Genomic DNA, 21,858 nt, shown 5'->3' with positions numbered 1-21,858 from the left:
CCTGGCGGAGAAATTCACCTGGTCCCTCAACACCAGCTCTATTACCAAGAAAGCCCAGCAGCATCTCTACTTTCTTTTGAAGGCTGAGGAAAGCACATCTCCCACCCCCCATCCTTACTACATTCTATAGAGCAGTGGTTCCCAAACTTTTAACAGGCATGTACCCCCTGAGACATTATAGATCTTCCGGAGTACCCCCAACACCACCAATTGTTAACAACAAGGTTTTTTTTATTTAATAATATTTATTTTTATCAATTTTGTCGAGAATAGTGAATAGAATCATAAAAATATGATACAAATCTCATCAAAAGTCAACATATGATACAAATGTGCTGAATATAATGATTTTAAACAGATATGCACCCAATCTCACACACAGTAGGCCTACAACACATATCCAACATCTCATTAAAGATTTTGTTAACTTTTCACATACTGATAAGTATTGCTTTTCACATATGATAACATTGTATTTCTTAACTTCTCTGTTGTAAAATAATAATAAAAAAGAGAACACATTAACAATAGTAAACTAAATAGTAAACAGTAAACTAAATTGTAGTAAACCACACAGAATAGGCCTACCACCTCTCCATCCACATCACCAGTTTAATCAATGTGAGGGATGTGCCTGGATGTTCTTACATAATGCAGCGATGTTAGGCCGAATTGGGGACAGTTTCAGTCTTAGATCATTTTCCACAAACAGTCTGTACCTATACTTGGTCTTAAATTAAATTACTATTAGTAGAAGTTAATATAATAAATAGACCTACCCCAAAAAACTAGTTGAGGATAAATTATTTAAAATTGGGCAATTCCAGCATTATGGACGTGACATTTGCAGTCAAAACTTGAAATATAAATTCTCAGAAAATGCATTTAATACTGAAACGTCTGTTTATATATCCATACTCCCTTAATAAAGCTCCAGACATTAGAAAAATATCAGTCTACACATGCGTTTTATATTTAATATGAGAGAAATACACATGTGACGTGACACAAAAAAACTTTAACTTTTAGGTGGCAAAATATGTTTTAGTAATTCTATGAACTACACTGCGCAAAACAAAAGTAATACTACCCACCGGATGAGGGTCAGCCTCCACAGAACTTAAAATATTATTTTTATTAAATTTTTCGTGTTCGCATTTATGAGGAAAAAACAATGTTACGGACGTGACAGTTCTCCATTACGGACATGACCGCTCTGAAAGTGACTTTAAAACTTTCTTTAAAGTGAATTTCGTTTTTTATTAATTGTATCTTAATTTTAATCAATGTTTCATCAACCAATTGCCTGGATTTAATAAATAAGAAGTAAATATAGTAGAAAATAGATAATCATGACACGAGGCGCCGGCGCGTGAACTGGACTCTCGTCTAATAAATGAACCGAAACACAGCATATAAGGTAGTACTTGCCTCACAGGCCTGAGAAATATATAGAAAACTTGAAAAGTCTACTTTTTAACAGAACAATTAAAAACGAAAGAAATCAGACTCTCTGCTTATGTAATCCGTATAAATGTGCATTTCTCTCTGGCGCGTTCACTACTGAAGATCGCAAGTCAACATCGCCAACTTCATCTTTGCAGCCGACACTGACAAACACTTGTTTATTAATAAACAATTAAAATGTCTCCTTGCTATATTTGACATATTCGTAATCATTACTTTTGCCGGTTCTTTGTGGCAGCTTTTAGATACTTTATTGGCAGCGCCACCCTTGCATTTTACATGAACGCGTCACCACTGCATCAGCACCGAAAACATGATTTTTTTTCAAATCTAAAATCAAAAATCGTGATACGAACCGAATTGTAGGTTTGGTCTATCGTTACAGCCCTAGTAAGATGAGAAAGCAGGAGTTTAGTCGTTTGGTTGTAAAAAACAATGGCTGAACATCTTTGCCAAGCGCAAACCAGTACAGAAGTAATCAATAGATTATCGGGGAGGGTCATGCCTTTTTTCACAATAATTTTGGAGGGTTATAGAAAAAATTATTGCTGGCGAAGGGAGGGTCAAGTCTTTTTTGACTACAGATCTCAAAACTCCTCCGGTAGCCCCTTAAATAAAAAACGAACAGTCCCTTAGATCTTTTTTCGCGTACCCCCTGAAATCAGTCCACCTACCCATGGGGGTACGCGTACCCCAGTTTGACAACCGTGGCTATAGAGGGACTGCATCACTGCCTGGTTTGGGATTGCACCGTTTCGGACCGCAAAGCCCTGCAGAGTGAGGACAGCTGAGAAGATCATCGGGGTCTCTCTTCCCTCCATCAAAGACATTTACAAAAAACACTGCATCCGCAAAGCAACCAGCATTGTGGATGACCCCACACACCCCTCACACAAACTCTTCACCCTCCTGCCGTCTGGCAAGAAGTGCCGAAACATTCGGGCCTTCACGTCCAGACTGTGTAACAGCTTCTACCCCCAAGCCATCAGACTCCTCAATACTCAGAGACTGGACTGACACACACACACACATGTCCTGAGTTGCACTTTAATTATTGTCACTTTATACCTGGCTGCTACCTCAATAACTGCTATGTGCATAGAACACTATCTCACAGTATGTTATGTTTACATTTGGCATTTTTAGAAACTGTCATCTTTTTGTACTGGTCGGCGTTGCACTGTCTCTTACTGAGTCTATTGTCCTGTTCATTTTTAGTAATTTATTGTACTGTCTCGTACTTTTTGCACACGTTTGCACATGCACTTTATATAGGTATGTTATTTAGTCTGTGTAGTCTCATGTGGTTCTGTGTTTGTCCTATGTTGTTTTATGTAGCACCATGGTGCTGGAGGAACGTTGTCTCGTTTCGCTGTGTACTGTACTAACTGTATATGGTTGAACAACAATAAAAAACACTTGACTTGACTTGACTAATCATTGATGTCCTGAGCAGCATTATTAACAGCTTAAAACATGTGACATCGATTTGCAAATATTGTTCCAAGGCTAATAGTACAATGTAAATGAATGAACAAATCGATCAAGTAGATGACTGATTGTGAGATAACGCAAAGACACACCCCACATTAAACATCCTGTCAACCAGAGCTCCACAGACATGCTCAGCTCCACACAACATGTAGTTTGTCACAACAGTGGTATCTGGTCACTGTCACTATACTTGTTGATAGTGCAAATATTGTTAATGGCTCAAAAATGTGATTTTACTTTGCTGCCAACATTGTTTATAGCCCCACCACAAAAAATACAACATTTTCTTATAGCAATGCATTTTTTATGTTCCAGAAAAAAATTCTAATATTTTTAATTAAATATAAAGTTTTCTTTGCAAAATAATTAAATAAAAATAAGAGAAGCATGTATTTTGTATAACTCTATGACTTTATATAAATTCATAAACTCACTTTTTGCTGTAAAACAATGGCATATGATGCAAAACATTACTGATTGGTTTACACACTCACTGGGCACTTTATTAGGATCACCTGTACACCTGTGTGCAATGCATAAAATAATTCAGATATGGGTCAGGAGCTTCAGTTAATATTCACATCAAGAATGTTCAAAAAATGATCTCAGTAATTTCAACCGTGGCATGATTGTTGGTGCCAGACTGGTTTAAGTATTTCTGTAACTGCGAGCAGACCTGGGCACTGATCCGCCCCTCCACAAGGTTTAATCTGGCCCATGGCTCATTTATCCTAAAAGTGTTTTTTTTTTTTTGTTATCTTGCATTATACCTAACGCACCTCAACAAGAATTTGACATGATCAGGGTTGCCAGATAAGAGAGACAACACCCCCAATTTGAATTTATACTTAAAAAATGTTATAGTTATTCTTTGCAAACTGGCAACCATGTATGCGACTGCTCTCTGTATAGCTCTCGCTTTGAACAAACCTAGCGATCTCTAGTGCAATATTCTGCTCAAGGAAAAATTGTATATGGCCACTCTGCGCCCATTCTTGAGGCTGCTTGTGAAGTTTGCAGGTAAGCCTTCTCAATGATAATATTACATTTGAAAGTAGATATCGGTATCATTGGCAGGCGTAGGGGTAATTATTGACACGTGAGCATAAGCAGGTGTGAGACGGATATGCATATGTATTTTTCATTTGTGGAATTTAGAAATCCCCTCGCACATATATGTTAATATAACTCTTGCCATAATCACTTACCATAGTTATGCAGCCTGTGTTATTCAGTTGTGTGCTGAATGGAAAGTCAAGCCACTGATGAGACCTGCATCTTGACCCTTTTAGCGTGTAAACGGGTAATGTTTTGAGAATAAAACAAGCTCACCCGCTTTGAGACAAACATTACAAGTTCTATTTTTTTTTATTTGTATTAAAACACCCTGATGTATAGAGTATTAAATTGAATAATAAATTACCAGGGAAGTAGAGATGGTAAAGCGGCAGGTCTGCGGACAGAAATGCCTTGTTGATGAGAGAGATTAACGAAGAATGGCCTGACTGGTTCAAGCTGACAGAAGGCTACGGTAACTCAGATAACCACTCAGAATGCACAACACTTCGAAACTTAAAGCGGATGGACTACTACAGCAAATGACCATGTCGGGCACGTTATTAGGACAATAGTGTTCCTAATAAAGTTCTCAGTGAGTGTATTTCTTAACTCATTCAAACTGATGTTTTTAAGACTATCACAGATCATTCACACAATTTCAAAAAAATCTCATCTAGGTTAGAAAGCTAGGTAATGTTATGTTGATGATAAGTTTAAATCAGCAGAAATGGCAACAGTAATGTTCAGTACATCACAGAAAACCAAATGATTTCATAAAAACATACAGTCTGTACATGATCAACAACTATGAATTTGTGACTATGTAGCACTTTTCCAACAAGGCAAGTGACAGTTCTGTCAACTGCCCTGAAACCCTCTTCCACTGGCCCTTTGCCATCTATATTGTTGAGCCCTGGAATAAGTTTTATTTGTGTAATAATTGTTATTTCCACAGAGATACTGGTTATTTTTTACTGGATACTAGATTATGTTACTGGTAAGGAAGTCCTCATCTTATAAAAGTTTTATGACGACTCAGTCTGTAGACCACAAATTATGGTATTTATAAAAAAAAATCTTCTTTTTGGTCATGGAAATTGATTTGCACCCTCTAAAACTATAGAAAGGAATTGTTTTAGGGGCAATCGACTTTATCGTTTTTAATAAAAAAAAAAAGCCTGACTTTAGTTTGAAGTTTAATTAATAAGGAGCTTAAATCTGTGGGAAGAGGAGGGAATAGGGTCTTTAAGGGCTACTTATTTTTCCATCTGGGCTATCCTCCAAAAAAACTAGTCAATTAGTCTCCTAAGCTGCAGAGACAAAAACTTTATTAGTTCTAGCAAAAAGAATAATGGGTTTAGAAGGTTTTGCTTGAGAGACAGGCAAAAGCCCAAGCTGAATCCTGGGGATTCAGAATTTTTCATTTTCACAGAATCGTGAAATACCAAGCAGATTATTATGCATGCAAGTGTTTTTTTCTCTTACAGGGAAGAAGGCCTGTCAAGTTTTACAGTTTATGGATTTTTTGCATTAAGAAACACAGAGCAAGTCCTAAGTAACTCCTTAACTGCCGTGGAGGTTTGAGCAACGTCTGAACATTCTCTTGCAATATTTGTACAATATTTTGTTTACGCTGCCAGTCAGTTTAAGGTTTTGGAATCCTTTTGAGATGGGGTATTATGAAGTGTAATTTCAAAATAATTGTCTTCTCGGCACGATAGCTACAGAAATCAGCCACACCCTTAGTTGTACTCCGATTTACTTTCTTGCCAGCAACTGTCCCAAATTCCAACACCAGGTAATTCTGTTGGCACAGTTCCATACCCACAAAGTGAACTCCTCTTTTTAACTTGAAAAGGGAGAAAATGCTCTTTATATTGTTTGGAAGTTTCAAGGTCTTTCCTGTAACATACAGTATTTTAAAGGAACAGTTCACCCAAAAATGAAAATTCTATCTACTGTATAGGCACTTTTTAACCATTGTGATGAAAGGTTTTGAGTACTTTTACAAACCATTCCCAGCCCGGAATTCTCAACATAGTTAGCTAACTGTTTTTAAACAACCGTGGAACACAAACAGATACATTTGAAGAATATTTACTTAGCTCTTTTCCATAGGACATTTCATGGTGACGATGGCTGTCAAGCTCCAAAAAGGTAAAAAAAAAGAATACATAATATAACATAAAATATAACATAATAGTATTCCATATGACTTTTGTGATATATTGAAATTGTTATGAAGCCATATCACAGCATTGCATAAGAAACAGAACAAATTTTGAATGTTGTTGACTGATAAAGTTGCCAAGTTTTCAAGAGCAAATTGAACATCCTTTCGAGTTTCTCTTTTTGTGTTCCTTGAGGGAAAAAAACAACCACATATGAGTTTGGAACGACATAAGAGTGAGTAAATAGTCAGACTTGTCAGTAAATGTCAGATTTTTTTTTTGCACATAGCCCTCACTGCCTTAGCCTGCGGCCTCACTGGGAATTGAAAATGTTTATACTTCAGCTTGGCTGTTGGTGCCTTAAGGATAAAAAGGTAACTGGAGACCATTGTTTGGAGATGGTAGCCACCTTTCCTTTAAGCTGCTTGAGTGATATTTCTCTTGCCTGAGGTGACAGTATAGATTAGACCAGGATTGCATAAGAGTGTCAGCACAATGCAAGTCTTTGGTCCTCACAATATGACCAGCTTCCTCACCAAATGCAATGAGATGCAGTTTTTTCTCTCTCTGGTGCATACAGTGAGGTGACTGGCTACATAGGATCATCAAAGAAATTAATTGTTTCCCCTCCATGGTAAGAAGGTGCTACTCTACCAAATCAAGTGCCTGCACTTGGTTATTACACTTTAATAGCTTGCTCGCCAAACTAACCATATATTACTGCTTGTGCAGACTCCGATCAGAGAAGATGAATAGTCTATTAATTAGAGTTGCACAGAGAGGGCACAGGGGAGAGACTACTCATAGCCCTGCAATCAGTGTCAACAGGGCCCTTTTCTCTACTCTCTAGCCAGGCCATTGACAGGTCAGAAGACTTGATATCAGACTCTCAAGAGCACAAGGCAACAAAGGCCAGACAGTAAGGTGGGCATAGCATAGTAGATCGCGGGTATCTAGGACTGGCATGCAAGGTGGTTTAAGAATGATAAAAGAGCCAGAGACCCCACACCCAGACTCTCAGCAAATCAATGGACCTCCAGTATGCAAAAGCTAGGTTTTCTCTCCAACACTTTAACAAATTTAATTTAAGACCTCATGACATCACTTGAGGAGCGTAAGTTTTTTCCTGTGTTGATGTCTGTCCTAGGAAGTATGGCAGGCATCCCTTTTTGTTAAATAGTCAATAGGCTTTAGGCCTTGTTTACACCTGTGTGTAACTTTTTGGATGTTAAAATACTTTCTCCTGTCCTAGGTTAATATGCAGAGAGAATAATAAGTAAACCATTTGTAGTTTAAAAACGTCAACCACAGTTCCCTGATAGAGGGAATGAGACATTGTGTTGATGACATTAGGGATCGCCCTTGGGAGCCCCACACACCTCTGATCTTTGAGAAAAGGCCAAAGAGAATTGGCGAATGTAATTTGCATGCTACTCCCCTGGGTATAAAAGGAGTTGTAATGCATGCACTCTTTCAGGTTTCATACTGAGGAGCCGTGACAAGGTCCTGGCCATTTCAGCGGGTAGTTCAGTGTTGTGGCAGGAGGGACACAATGTCTTGTTCCCTCCAGGGAACAGATGTTACGAAAGTAGACATTCCCCTTCTGTCAACCACTCAACGTTGTGTCGATGTAGTGACATGAGGGGACCCTATACAAAACACCATGACTATCAGAACTGTGTTAAGTGGATTGGCGGTGTGAGATGGGCAGCTCTCCGAGTGTCTCGTGGCCAGCGCACCAGGCCGTCATGTAACCTCCCCCACGTCACAGGTGTCAAACGGTCCCCTGCACCTCGGGGACAAGTCGACTGCCAAAAAATAAGGACCGGCTGACCCAGCTGTATCCTCTTCTCATTTTCTCCCCAAAAGGAATTAAATCATTCAGCTGGGTCCATATAAGGTCCGTGTCGGGGGTGTCCCTCCCAAGGGAAGGACACCGCGGAGACCACACCCCGCCCTGTGGAGGGGGGCCATTTGAGTGGAAATACATTGCAACTTCTTACCATTATTCTTACCGAACCTTGTTGGAAGCATCTCATGTGGAGAAGTCCCGTGGTAGGTCCTACCCAGGTGGGGACCTCTGCTCAAGGAAGAGGTGGTTTACCAATGGGGAACATTTTTGCAGAAAATACATCACACAGGGTTGTGTACGGGGCAACCAGCACATGTGGAGCACCTACCCCAGTACAGGGCCTAGTTAGCACACGTAATGTTCCCGGCAGCAAGTTTCTCCGTAAACTTGCCACCACAGGACTAAGGAGTAAGAGCATCCAGTGTCCATGACTTTGTGAACACGACTGGGGAGAGGAAAGGTGCTATGTGCAAGCGGTACACACAGCCAGCTGTCCCGGAACTTACCTGTTCATACCTGACAACTTGCGGGACAAGACCGGCTCATACCGGAGATTATAGAATCTCGCAAAGGCGTTGAGCCCAGGAGGCCACCACACTCCTGGTAGAATCGGCACGTAGCTCCGCAGAGGGAGGCACGTCCTGAGCATGATATGCTATAGCGATGGTGTCAATGACCCAGTGGGTGATCCTCTGTCTGGAGACAGCGCTCTGTTCCGTTGTCCTCCAAAGCAGACAAAGAGCTGCTCAGAGCGTCTAAAACTCTGTGTGCGATTCAAGTAGATGCACAAAGCGTGCACCAGACACAGCAATGTCAAGGCTTGGTCTGCCTCCTTCTGGGGCAGCGCTTGCAGGTTCACCATCTGATCATTAAATGGGGATATGGGAACCTTGGGCACATAGCCCGGATGGGGTCTCAGGATCACGTGGGGACAGCCTCCACTCCAGCCTCTGCTGCAGGAAGAAAAGCATTGAGCCGACTGCGCATCTCTGGGGGGCCTTCGCGTTGGGAAGAACACCACATAGTGAACAGATGCCACTTCAAGGCATACAGACACCTTGAAGAGGGAGCCCTAGCCTGAGTGATTGTGTAGATGGTAGACCACTTAGGTCTTCCAGGTCCCATCCAAGGGCCAGACGTGGAGATTCCAGAGGTCTGGTCACGGGTGCCAGAAGGTGCCCCATCCCTGAGAAAGAAGGTCCCTCCTCAGGTGAATATGAGGACTACGAGGACGACCTGCTCCTTGTCATCCCTGACCTTGCACAAAGTCTGTGCATGTAGGCTCACTGGGGGTAACGCATACTTGCAAAGCCCCAGGGGCCAGCTGTGTGCCACCGCATCTGCGCCGAGTGGAGCCTCGGTGAGAGAATACCAGAGCGGGCTGTGGGAGGATTGTTTTTTCCAATGAGAGATTGTTTTTGAAAGGCTCTTAAAAGCATGAAATGGACTTATATTTTTACTTACCTGTTCTCATTGGCAAGTGATCTATCAGATGAAATACAATACTGGAACTGAGCACCCCTGAGCAAAGATGACAGCCTCCATTTTGCATATTTCCAGGGAAACCTGTGCTAGCAGAGCACTGCCATAGAGATACATAGGGATGCTAAAAGATAGCTCTCTCCAGCCTTTTTAGAGCTCCTCGGTTCAAACACATTCGAACAGATAAACATTTACACTATAATGTGGTCACATGCGTTTTCTACCACATTCAATCACTTCCCAATGTGGCTGAAGTAGACAAATCTCAAAACATGTTAGACTGTTTACACCTGTCTTTAGCATCATCCCATTTCAAACAAATTGCCTGAAATTCATCTTAATTCCATGTGTAAACAGGGCCTTGGTTAAGTCAAAGCCAAGAATTGCTACTTGCTACTGTTTTGCATATGTTATTATGGGGAAGGACAAATTCCATTCTATAGAGCATTTGATTGGACAAAAGTCTGTGTAGTGCAATATGGGTCATCAGTATTTTTTGTCCATTTCCTGGAATAGAAAGACTGTAAATTATAAATAAGTGAGTTTTGTCAACTTTTAGGAGTACATATCATACTAGGTGGCTTCAAAGCTAGTAGACATGGACTAAAAGACAAATGTTAAAACATAGTTTGAAATGCTGTAAAAGTTCTGTTTTATCATCTCACATGGGCCTGTGGTCTCTTGGTTGAAAGTCCAGGGCCTAATGTAATAGTACATAGGCAAGCTTAGTCAACAGCTTTCTTCTGGACCCCTGACTTTAAATTAGAAAATTATGAATAAAATATTTGACACCCCTGAAAGATTTGTAGCAAAAACTATTGTTTGGCTTGCTCGTCGAGCTGAGCCTCAGAATTAGCTTTTTATAGCAATTAATTAAAAGACTCCATAGGAGATGTTCCATCTTGGGTTCATAGTCACTGGATAAATAACTCACAGATGATGATATATGTCCCTTTATTAGCTGACGTGATCTCTCCAGCATCTGTAGCAGGGGACTGTCTGCTAGCAGGCAACTTTGCGGAGAAGTTGCGCACCATCACTCACTCTGAGTGTTGTCTTTACGGCTTGTTTTGTTAAAAACCAGATTTTTTTTATTCAAGGTATCAGAGTTACGGCCTGTCTATGCAAATGAGGCAGTTTTGACAGTTTGTTATTCATGTCATCACCTTTTTAAACACTTAAGCAACATAAATTTGCAGATGACAGGCTGCTACGAAATATTATTAAATATTTTAACAAGTTCCTTGTAAATACGTCTTAAATGTTCAAACGATGGGCAGAAAGAAAAATGGCCTTGCATCAACTTATTAGAGGCAATAAACTGGACATGATTTACAGCAAAGTGGAGCAACTTAGGACACCCTTCTTTTTTCTTTTTGCCTATCCTGTTTTCCTTGTTCGTTCTGATGTGCCCAGTAAGCAGCTAAGCATTGTTTAAAATGCAGTGATTTTTACAAGTCATGGGACATTGGGGTGGGAGATGAGAGAGGCAGCCCATCACTTAAACAATCACTCTGATGGCATACTGTACATCACCGAACACACTTTTAACATCTTTTCAAGTGCCCTTTTATCTTTCACTGTGAAATGCTTAAAATTTTGTGGTGCTGTCCTACGTGATAAATGGGAGAAGTTGAAGAAACCATTGTGTTTACGTGTTTGTTATGACTGTAAGTGTTCTGTTATGATTATCAGTATGAAATCACTTTAATATAATGGAGCACTGCTTAGACAGAAGTGTTTGAGTTATATGTCCTCTATAACAAAACTTTAAGTCTTGCCATGGAATTTTCATGGCTTTCTCATCAACATGTCTACTGTTGAATGGCATGATTTTGGGACAATATTAGTTACTGTTGTAGTTAATGTTTACTGTGCATAGCAAAGGTTCTATTCTGGTGTCTTTCAGAAATGTCAATCAAATGAATCAGAGCTAGTCCATTCACATTGAGGAAAAAACAATACTGGCTCATATTCACTGATCTGTTGTGAAAAGAATGAGAACCAGCAAATATTGATGACATTTTTCTTTATTACAATTTTCTTATTTTGATGTCCTTACAAAACATTACGGTCAGCATCATGGTAATACCATGGTACTTTTATATTCATATACTGAACAATGGTGTTTATATGGTTCTCCAAGTTCCTTCAAAGAATGCCATGGTATTACAATGGTACAATTTCCACAAAATCCATTGTTTTGTTTGTGTAAGCTCTTAAAAATAAAGGACCATTTTTGAAGAAACTTTTTGTTGTCTAAAGAACCCTTTTTCCACTAGAAAGAACCTTTTGTGAAATGGGAAGTTTCTATGGATGTTAAAGGCTCTTAACATGTGCAAAATAAACGATATATGCATAGTGCGGCCACTTTTTCTATTTTATATGTTATCTTTTAGGCCAGCACTCTTAAAATTCATTATATACACTGAGTGAAGCCTGCTCTCATCCTTACTTTCTTAACAGAACCATACATGCCGATAAATAACCTTTTATTTATGCATATATCAAGGGGGAAGTATGTCTTTTTTTAATGTTAAAATACTTTAATCCCAGTTTAATATGCAAAAACCAGAATAAGTCATCCGTTTGTTGATTTCCTTGAAAATTAGATCTGTCTAAAACTTTCAAAACATTGCTCTGAGTGACCCGACTCATGAACTTCTTTCCCAACATTAGCATTTGGGTCAGGTCTTTCTGTTTGTTTTACCAGTAGAAGACAGACGGAGAGTTTGGGAAATCTGTCGGATGGAGAATACCTCACATGGACTTACCGACAGGGAAGTTCACATATGTAATGAAGCCACTGGGAGTACCCTATCTACGGAGAGGGTACACAGCAACAGTGGCCGAGGCAAAGCTCTGTCGAGGGGAAACACAGGGTTCACCTGAGGGGAATCCAAACAGTGGAAAGCCATCATACGGGATTACCGAGGGGGAATCACCACGCATGGAGCACTGAGTCCAAGTACACAGGATCACCTGAAATGGGGCATATCACGAGTACAGGGCCTAGCAGTGTTACTTCTCCGCCGGGTTTGTCACCGAATAGTTCTTAAGAAATTAAAGAGGCATCCAGTGTTCACCAGTTACGGGGAACTGTTGTGGACAAGATAGCGCACATTATCACCATGAAAGGGGAAAGGCGCAAATGCAAGCACTACACCGACCGGCTGCCCGGCCTACCTGTTGTTACCCCGTAATACTCGGGTTAAAACCGGTTCTATGCGACGGGCTGTAAAGCGCTAACCAGTCTTCGAGCCTCTACACTAACAGCACCAGTGGGACTATTGGTTTTATCAGGCCCGGGGTGGGTAGTTCGCAACGAGGCAGAGCAGACACCCCACCGGGATGATCATCTGGGGCTGGCAGCTGGGACAGGCGAGCATCTCCAAGAACCGCCGCACTTACTTGTTTGCTGGCTTTCTTTCGATGGAGAACAAGGAAACACGAGATACTCGGGTCCTGCTCGTTGACCAGAAAGACGTTCAGCACCCGGCCGTCGTGAGCACGAGGGCCGGAAGGGCTGATTATTGGAAAATTACCCAGGGAATGAGGAAACTTTTATTGACAAATTTGGTGCACGGCGATGTTACGAGGGAACTCACCTCATGCTGTAGGGGTGGTAGTGGGGCCCATGCGCTCACCTGGGTCAGGCCAGTCAGTCACTTCATCCCTGGGTCAGGGCCGCTTCGAAGCCTGTCCAGGGTTCTTGGCGGCATGCTGACTGGCAGATGGTGCCACCTGCCAGTGGGAAGATCTTTATCTCAGAGACTGCTGTGCAGGCTCTGGTGGTGGGGGAGCCGGGTCCGACACCTTAGGAGGATGGTCCTGGCGAGAGGCAGGCGGGGCGTGGGACTTCGGAGGCCTGTAGGCGGCCGAGTCTCACCACGGCAGAATGTGTTTGATGGCCTCCGTCTGCTTCTTCACAGTCAAGAACTGATGGGCGAAGTCCTCGACAGTGTTTACAAAGAGCCCCCTTTGGGATATGGCCACATCGAGTTAGTGAACCTTCTTGGCCTCACGCATCTCAGAAAGTTTGAGCCACAAGCTCTTGGACCACCAAGGTGGACATCGTCCATCCCAGGGTGTGCGCCGTGACTTTATTCACCCACAGAGTGAGGTCAGTCGTGGTGCGCAGTTCCAGGGTTGAGGTGGCCTGATCCATTTCAAGGTGCCTTCCACGACTTAACGAGGAAGAAGGGCACCGGGGCGGAGCGCGGCGTAAGTCGCGCTCAGAGTCATGACCACTCAGGGCAGGGCGGAGGGTTCCACTCAAACCCAATGTATGCAGCCGCCCAGGATAGCACGGCTGCCAACTTAGCGTCCGCCTCATCCTGAGCTCTACTGCCCGAGGGCGGGAGCTCAGAAGATTCGTCCGCTTCTGAAAGCAGAAGCCCACCTTCTGATGCTGCAACTGATAACTCATCCTTATCACGAGCCCCGAACTAAACATTAAATCCTCCCTGAGGTGGACACCCTGCATTTCTCGTAAACTCTACCAGGCAGAATGAGCACGTTGGAGGGTGGGAGGACCGCAGGGATTGAGCTGGTGGAAGCGCTCCCATAGCCACATCCAGATCGCCCGCGGTGCTCGGTGACCCCGCCGTCTGTGTTTCAACCCAAGATAGACCGGGTCGGGAAGAAGCCACGGTGGCTTTCTGCTTCATAAAGAAGGAAGAGAGCCACGACTGCAACGTTCTCATGGGCATGTTCTCGCAGTGAGAACATGACCCCTCCACAAAAGCTGCCTCGGCATGCTGGTGAGCCAAGCACTCGAGACCATCCGGTCTCTTTTGTGGCCATCCGGTGGGGAGAGGTAACGTCCACATCCAGTAGCAAAATGCAGAAAAAGATAACAATCGTTTGTGCGAGCTCTTTTAGGGGAAATATACTCTTTTAGAATATACTGTTTTATACCTGTGGACTCAGTCGCCGAAGCGCCCAGAAGAAGCACAACACTCGAACATTCGAGTGTGACCGCTGATTTGCACCGTAATTCCAACAGACAGCAAGGTGACGGGACGAACACACACATGCACGTCTCCAAAGTACAAGGCTGAATGAGTGGTGCATGCCATCTCAATTTATATCCGTATGTCCGGGGTGGAGAGCGGCATGCAAATTCCACTCGCCAATTTTCATGAATAAAGAAAAGGTGATTGGGGCTCTCAAGAGCAAACCCCTAGTGTCACTACATCGACACAACGTCGAGTGAGTGACAGACAGGGAACAGTAATTATTTTTGCAATTCTGTTTGGTGCCACTAGTACACACTTTGCCTGGCAAGAAATGAAATATATTGTTTAATAACAATCTCCAGCTTTTACTGCTGTTGGAATGGAAAAGAAAGTGTCATTCTCTTGGAAGTGAATGCATCTGTGAAAAGAAGCTGGAGTTTGATAGTTACTAGTTCTTCTTTGAAACCAAACCTGCTTGTCTCTTCCACATGCTCGTTCAGAGTCTCCTCACTGCTACAGCTCTGGGGCTTTTAGTTAATCGTCACATCATGCCACTAATTTGTTTTATTAAAAAGTCCAATAAGCTTCCTGTTTCTAAAAATTGTCTAGATAATGACACAATAATGGAAACGGGTGCATGGTTTGTGGTCATTACCAAATATTACAAGCTGGGAACTGGGAATAGAATGAATTCACTGAAACACATGTCTGCTACAGTGCTTAAGTGGCCTTATGTTGCATAATCACAGTCACAGATTTGGTCTACAGTGTTTTGTGGGGAAATGGTTTCTATTTTCTTTGTCTTTGAGTTGAATCAGGCATGAAAACAACATCATACATGGCTTCAGAACTTAAACACAGTTTTAGATTTTTCTAATTGAACAAAGTGAATGATAATTTATTTGAGAAATGCAGTGTGGTCCAAAAGTCTGAGACCTGTTTTTTTCCCTTCTTTGTTTAAACCTGGAAATAAACAGATTTTTAGGATTTAAAAATATAGCAAAGAAATGCTACAAAACATTGTGAAGATTTTGTAATATTTCTAAGTAACAAATTGAATATAAGAACATTTTCACAAAAGTTAAGATTTCCTTGCTTCCACTGAAGCGCACAATTTAAAATAATGTTGGGATAACATGTATCATCAAGTTTTGCAAACTTGTGGAGTCCATGTCAACTAAAGTCCATGCTGTCTTCAGAGAAAAAGGGGACATGCAAAATATTAAGTAATTCTGAAATTATTGTACATTTTTTCAACTAAACTTTTCACTTAATTTGTTATGCTGATAATGTGATTGTAATGAAAATGAAGTATTAATTTAGTAGAGAATGCAATATTAAAGCATTGGTAACACTTAAGGTTCTATTTGTTAACATTAGTTAATACATTAGGTGAATTAATATTGAACAATATATATTTTTTGCAGCATTTATTAATCTTTGTTAATGCTAGTTGGTAATGTTAGTTCATAGTGTATTAACTAATGTTAACATATGCAACCTTATTGTAAAATTGTTACCAAAGCAATTTCACTAGTGGTCTTTTGGACCACAGTTTATCTCATCAACTTCTACTACAAAGTATGACAGACACTCTCCAGCAAAGACCATTTGTTTTGCCAATATGTGCCCATGTGACATTGATCTAAACCAGATTCTGTGGCATTAACTCAGTGTGTTTGTCTGACTGGTTGGCCCCACAGGGTAGTGGCTGTATTTTTTGACCTGGTCCCCTCGATGTGTGTTGTTGTCCATTGCTGTCCATGTGCATCAGTCTTTACAGCTGCAGTAAGGTGACGGCTGCCTTGTCAGCAATGCGCATCTCCTCTCTCCAAGCACTCTTCAAGTTTTTTTGCCTGCTTGGCAGAATACGAGTGTGTTCCTTGCTGTAACCTTGCCACCAGCTCATGTGTGTTTCCCCCAGTCAAAAGACTAGTGATGACTCAAGTCACACCAAGTGAACCTCCGGGGTAAAAAGTACAAGGACTGATTAGGAAGCACGTTTAAACACACAATGTTACACTGATTATGCTTAATAACCCCAAAACTTGTAAGGGCATGTACTGTAAAAGCCCATTGTGTTCTTTTATCATGAAAAAGTCATTAACAGGTTTAAGCGCAAATGCACAAAAATCTGATTTGGTTTTCAAATCCGATCTTTAGGACTGTCGATTTAGATTTGTTTGTTCAGATAGACAATATCTACATTGGTTGCTATAGTCATCAAGTAAGTGTCAGCATGAAACCACTTTCTCATACATCAACTGAAAATAACTGTCAGTATGGAAAGAGAGGATGGAAAATTGGTGATTTTGCCTCTGATCATGACTGTCACGACATTGTGTGGATCGCAAGGCGCAGGAGAAAATATATGCAATACATTACGCATTCTTGCATATATTGTGTCCATAACGTCACTTGTTCACTCATTCACTGTTCAGCACATTTCATCTGATTCTGTTTAGCACATTTATTATCAGATTTTAAACAACATATGTGTCTGATTTCATGTTGTTTTTTTTGCTATTCTCACTGCCAAAAACTAAATGGTTTTGAGTTAATAATGGCAAAAAAAATCCGATTTTTGCTGCCTGTCTGAAAAAAGAGCTAGATGCTGTTACCGGATTTCACTCTCTGTGTAGATACGTTACTGGCATTCCAGTGGCCTATTCAGAGTGTGCATGTTTTGTGCACAAGTCTGTTTAAGTTTTGACGTCAAAATCGGAGTAAACCTGACGATTTCAAAATGTCATATAAATATGATTTTCATGCACTGTTGCATTTTTATAATGAGATGATTTTTTGTTAGTTATCAGTGTTTTGTTGTACATTTAAATGCATTTAATGTTAGATGTGGGTGGGTTGGATGAGGAGCTTCAGGATGCAGGACTAAAAGCTTAGGCAGCTCTCGTCTTGGGTCATTCGATTAGACTGTCTCATGCACAGGAAGTGCTGAAAGGCACTGGCGATTGTATCACTATGAGCAGCACTGCCCGTAGATCAGAAGATATTTGCCAGTACTTCCCTACAAATACCAAAGTGGTCTTCAATTCAGTTAGAGCAGGGCTGCTGTATCTCTCTCTCTCTCTCTCTCTCTCTCTCTCTCTCTCTCTCTCTCTCTCTCTCCTTCCCTCCTTCTCTCTCCAAAAACTCTTCCCCTGAGGTCCTGATTAGCAGGGTTAAGCATGAAGGGCCTTGTGTTGGTATTTCTGTGATTGCTCGTGTGCACCACACATGCATTTTTTAAACCATTTATTTTCCTGACACCACCATATGGTGCAGCAACTTGCCAGTGTCTTCAGTTGCAGTTGCATTGGAAATGTGGTGCCTTGATCATGTTTTAACTTCACTGAAGCTTTGCATCAAGCACTTTTTGGGTCTTGACAATATATTGAGCATGCCAAGAATCTTGACTACATTATTCTGAACCAAATGGAACTTTCAAAATGTATTCCACTACAGATTAGAATACATGCTGTAAAATGTAATTTGTAACATATTCGGTTAGATTTATCAAGGTCAGTAATGTAATCTAAATGCTTTGGATTACATCTTCAGAATTGTTTTACTTGTTTTATAAACAAGTTAATAATAAGTGAAAAAATATGTAAAGTACAGTAAGACAGTTAGTAAAAAAAAAAAAACATTCTCTGAAAAATGCCTAAATATCTTCTGTGGATCTAATGTGGATTTTTTTGATAAAATTTTTTTCATTGTGCCTAGTAACAGGTGCATGTTAAAGGGTTAGAAATAGCTTAGCATAAAGCTAAAAGTTCACATGAAAATATACACTATGTTAACTATTTCTGCTGCTCCAACCTATCTATAAAACCCAACAGTGTACACAAAAACATATTTTTCTGATTGTACATGGATTCTCTCTGTTATGCTCCCAGAGGGAAACATCCTCAATAGTCGGGTGCTCTGCTGCTTCTAGTCGTCCTTTTTCCCTCTCTGAGGCTTGATTAGCCTGATTAGGGTCTGAGTGTGCGGAATCATGACCTGGCCCGGCCCTCCGCCCTGTCACAATGATGTTTTGTGCATTTGTGCATGTGTTAAGAGTATGTGATAGCTTGATGTTACTGGCCCAGCGAAAGGTCCGACATTGGGACACAATACTTCTTACATGCAGAAATTTTAACCCACAGCTGGTCTTTAAAGTGGGTCCTCACAATCCGCCAGAACAGGTTTGAGTACGGGTGCTCCTGAGTTTGTGGAAGCTGGTGGCGTGTTGTCATCGCAGCCATTTCACCCCTCATTATATCAGATATTACACTTATTCTGTGGCGTCTCATGGCAGCATGAAATAAAATGAGGTACAATTGCTCCAGTCCTGCAAATACAACTCCCCCAGAAGAAAGGAGGACATTCAGCTTCTCCATCAAGGCAAGGCATCCCCCTCAAGATAATGTGCATGATGTAGTAGATAGTAACGTGCAACAATAAGTATTTTCTATAGACCAATTTCAAGAAATGCACTTAAAAAATGCAAAACATTTCGATTGAAACCCAGCTACTGTCGCCATATCCACCTTTTTCACTCATAACAGTGTGAAAGTGGCCTCTGTCTGCTCATATGAATGTAACACATAATAAGAAAGTTTCACCACTGTTCAAATGTTCTTTGGATCACATAATTTATGGATAAAGGTTTTCTAAGCGAATAGACTAAATATTAATATTAAACAAATGCCAATAAAATGGAATGTAGTCCTCTTCGAGTCTAGTGCCTAAAACCCCCTTTATCACAGTAAAATCGCTTATTCCTTTAATAACATTGCGGCAACAGCAATATAATAAAACACACTAATGTTAAATAATTACATTTATGATCAAAATTAAACATAAATAAACAGTAAAATCACAATAAAAGTAATATGGTAAATTAGCCTAACTATTGGCTATTTACAGTTGTTCATTAATATACAATATAACTAATGTACTGTCACAAGGATGCTTATGACGGCTTCAAAAGTGGCTCATCCAATCAGATTTTGTTGCAGGTATTATAAGAGCTTATAAGAACTTGTTGCTTTTAAAAACAACGTTAAAAGCAATATGATAAAATATGCCAATGGCATCAAATAGTTAAATTTATTGATAATTAATAATGGTAATAACTGGCTGTTTTATGGTTGCCAAGTAATATCGCAGCTTGGCACATCGTTTCAAACATGACTCATCCAATCAGAATTTAAAGTTGGAACTGTCCATTTTAAAATAATTTATTCACACATAGTCATTATTGTCAAATACAAAGCACAAAGAAAAAAAAATCTGTATACACATTTACAAAGAGCGACATCAATTTTGCACTATGGGGCGAAGAAGATCTCTCACAATGTGAGTCCGATGTGAGGGGGACGAAGCTTGGGAAGGCCCTGGAAAAATGGGGTCCTGATCTCTCAGAAATGCCACAATAAATCGCAGCGCCTCCCTATGCTCGGATGATTAAATGTGCTCCTTAACTGCCCTGATTTGTGGGGGCACCTTGCCGATTTTATCTGCCACTGTTAACATTTTCATTCCTGCATTATGCATGCCACTCTGGGACCAGGAAGTGCTACAAACAAATGGCCTGAGGGCTGAGCATAAACAGCAGCTGCCTCCAGAGCAAAAACTGTGAGAGAGATGCAGTTACAGAGAAAACAAAACATCATTCTTTTTGTGCTCTCAAATCATGCGCTACTGTACACTGGCCGAGCTCCTCCAGGATAGGTCTATAGTGTTAAACGGTGCACTGCTGTGATATTTTGGCTTGACAATCTATTTGAATATCAATGGTCAAACCATAATGCCTGTCTTCAGTTATTAGACCTTTACCAATTTTTTCATTTAACTGAATTACAAATTGCACATTGATTTTTTTTCTCTCTTAATAAATAAATATTTCATTGTTAAATATTCGTAACTTCTTCAAGTTCACTCATTCAGTGTACAAGTTTAAAAATGAAGTGATAAAAGTAGACTCTTGTGATTTTTGTTTTTTTTCTTAAAAAAAAAAAAAAATTCGGAATAAATGAAAGTCATTAAGAAAAGCTCAAATTTATTGTTTTGATTTTATTTTATTTACTGTATATGGTAAATGAGATTCCTCTGGTTAATCGGACCAACTAGTGCAACAAATTCTATTGGCAAACTGTTGATTTCAGGGCTGTGGAAAATTTTGGAACACTGACCTTTTTGTTCTACAGTCATTTAATTTACCTTTACCCTTGTGTCTGAAATAATTGTTTTTTTGCAGACTGACGTACAGTAAGTATTTTGTGACATTCATTGGTCTTCCCAGTCTCTGAAATTTAAAGCATTAGATTTTTCATCTTGGTCTCATCTAACCAGAAATTATATGGATTCATGCAAAGTTTTGAGAGCCAAACTTTCACTTTGTTTTTAAGAGTGTCTGAACTTATATAGCTTCTCCTATCTGATAAATGATGCAATAGTGTCCACTGGGACATCCAAGCACATAGAGATTTTTTGTAGTCTTTTCCTAAACTATGCATTTTTTTTTCTTTATATTTTTCATGCAAATATCTTTTATAGTCACAATAATACTCCATCCAGAGAATCCATTAAATAAGTAAATAAAAAACAACGTAGAGACAAATTATATAAACATCTATTGTTACACAAATACTGAATATTAATAAAATGTGTATTTATGAAAATTACACAAAAATTATTTACATTCAATGTTTGATTCAAAACTAAATGTCTGATTATTAAGTAAAGAACTTCATTTGGTTGTGCAAAATGGCCCAAGAAGTAAACAAGAAGGGCCTCAAGAACATTATGATTGTTTTGTAATAATTTGTCTTTTTATGATTTTACAGGCACGGTTCCATTATAAATATAGTCGATAATTAACTTTTATTTTCACAAGCCATGAAAATGTATTCCCTCTTTCAGAATCTGACCAGACGTCTGTTTACTTGCATAAAAAAAAAATGTGTAATGCCACTCCTCTCATTGGTTGATGAGTCCTCCACTTGCTCTGAGGCAGCACTGTTTGTGTTTGTGTGGGTGTGTGTGTTTGTTTGGGATGGGATTGACGTTTAGGAGAGCATGTCAGCTCTTTTATCGTCACAGTGAAGTCAGTGGCTTGTCAGGTCTCCCCTCCCTCACAGCATCCTGGCAATGCAAATCTATGCAAATTACATCTCACTGTTGGACAGTTCTCTGCAGGCCAGCACTGCATGAATGAGTTACTCATTTAAAAGAAAACTACTTCTAAATGGTGTCGATTTATTAAATGAAGCAAATGTATAAAGTACAATATTAGCTGATTGACTAATTTATCTCACATACAGTAAAACCCAATTTTATTGGGAAAAGTATGTAAATAGGCTGCCATATCATATAGGCCTACACT

This window comes from Xyrauchen texanus, chromosome 25 (assembly GCF_025860055.1).
Source record: "Xyrauchen texanus isolate HMW12.3.18 chromosome 25, RBS_HiC_50CHRs, whole genome shotgun sequence".
Lineage (NCBI taxonomy): Eukaryota > Metazoa > Chordata > Actinopteri > Cypriniformes > Catostomidae > Xyrauchen > Xyrauchen texanus.
The sequence above is the reverse complement of the archived record's forward strand: the minus strand, read 5'-3'. Positions refer to the sequence as shown.